At 31.5% G+C, this 2,174-nt stretch overlaps 1 pseudogene; it reads left to right on the forward strand.

Annotated features, from left to right (window-relative positions):
* The first annotated feature begins 223 nt into the window (after positions 1-223).
* Positions 224-1,323, forward strand: LOC101586922 (annotated as a pseudogene).
* Positions 1,324-2,174: the final 851 nt, after the last annotated feature.

The raw sequence follows: 2,174 nt of genomic DNA on the forward strand, positions 1-2,174 counted from the left end.
CTGTGTATTCAAAGTGGTTAGGATAGATATATAGTTACATTCTCTTAATGAATAGAATGATTTGTTCTAATTGTGTTTGTAAATAGGATCTCAAGTCCGCATCTTGTATAGCAATTAACCACTAAGAAGAATATATGCAGTGTGTTATTTGTTGAATCTGTACTTCCGATTTGATTTGAAACTGTCTCATTACTATCTGATTATCAATAAAATTAAAAAAAAGAAAAACTGTATGAATTGGAGGCCCACCAAGATTAAATGATTGATGAAGACCAAAGCATGAAGTTTCCTATGGAAAGGAGGGAGAGATTACTGAAAGAGGTTAAAGAATATAATCAAGAAATAGCCAGCATGAAGAGACAGTTAACAGATATAGAAAAAAATCAGTTTAATGAAGAGATCAGACAACTTGACAAGGATTTAGAAGAGCATCAAGGTGTAATGAATCAGAAACACAAAGAACTAAATAAAGAAGAAGAAAATATGGATTTTTTTCAATTGGTAGTTTTCATGGACACTTTTGAGGAAGCTATGAATCTGAAACTGGAATGGAAGGCACAATTAGAAGCCAGAATTGCTGTACTTTTGGAGCACTGTAGTAGGAATATAAAGTGTATAAATGATACCTTCTATTACTAATCAAGAAATAAAGATGATGCAAGATGACACCATTTTTATTTTTTTATTTTATTTTTTGTGTGTGTGGAGCCAGGGATTGAACTCAAGCCCTTGAGCTTGCCAGGCAAGCACTTACTCAAGTAAGCTATCTCCCCAGCCCCTGATGACATCATTTTTCAATCTACTGAAATGCAGAAGTCACAGAGTACAGCTAGGAATTTGACTTCAGAAAGTCAACATCTACAGTTAGTTTTAAAGAAAATTGAGTTCCTTGAAAGTAAGGTGGTAGAGAAACAGCATTCTCTAAAAAGCAAAATTAAGCAAATGACAGCTGATCAGGAGACATATAATGACTTTCTAGCTTTAAAATCATCAAGTGAAGAAAAGAGGAAGAAATTGCATCAGAAGAGAACAGCATTATCAACTCTTAAAAATGCCTTTAAGAAAATAACAGAGAAGCTAAATAACAAATATGAGACATTGAAAACACAATTACAAGAAAATGAAACAGATGCTCAACTTACAAATTTGGAGAGAAAGTGACAACACCATGAGCAAAATAATTTTGTGATTAAAGAATTCATAGCAACCATGAGTCAAGAAAGTGATGACCAGCAAATCATTGAAAATGTGACCAGGCAGATTGTAGAATACAATAAAGCCCTTATGGATGCTCTTTATAGCACCAGCAGGAATGGAGTCTGAAGCAACTGATGAGTCTGTAGTAGTTACCTTCCTGATGCTGAACTTTGTACAAGGTGACTGAAAAAATTAAAATACCTTACCTTTTAAGAATTATATCTAAAATTCCTCAATGCTATGTAATTTTTGTGATCTTTTTAAAGAATGGTATTTTAAATAGTTTAGTAGTTCAGTAAAGAATTTTCATACAAAAATAAATAAGTTATTCTTATTTTGAAAATCTGTAACATATATTGTATGTTACCATGTTTCTGTCTTTGCATCTGCTATTTGTTTTTGGTTTTATTTTTAGTCTTTGAAATAAAATAAAATAAATTTCAAAAAAATGATCTTCAGACTACTAATCTAGAATACATAAAGAACTCCAAAAATTTAAGATTCCAAAATACAAGACTCAGCCAAAATATGGATGATTGAAATCAATACTCACTTAAAAGAAATACAAATGGCTAATATTTATATGAAAATGTTCAACATGTTTAGCCATTAGAGGAATACAGATAAAAACACCTACATTTCACCTTACTTCAGTAAGATTGGCTATTATCAAAGATTCAATAAACAAATACTGGTGAGGTTGTAGAGATAAACATTCACTGTTGGTGAGAATATAAGCTACTACAAGAACTATGGAAAGTGATGTGGTGATTACTAAAAAAACTAAAAATAGAAATTCTGTTTGATCCAAATATGTTTCTCTGGAGTATCTTCCTAGAAGTGCTAAAGTCAACTATGGTGACTCCTGAAGAAAAGAAGAAAGAAGAAGAAGAAGAAGAAGAAGAAGAAGAAGAAGAAGAAGAAGAAGAAGAAGAAGAAGAAGAAGAAGAAGAAGAAGAAGAAGAAGAAGGAGAAAT

This window comes from Octodon degus, unplaced genomic scaffold (genome assembly GCF_000260255.1).
Source record: "Octodon degus isolate 3935 unplaced genomic scaffold, OctDeg1.0 scaffold00494, whole genome shotgun sequence".
Lineage (NCBI taxonomy): Eukaryota > Metazoa > Chordata > Mammalia > Rodentia > Octodontidae > Octodon > Octodon degus.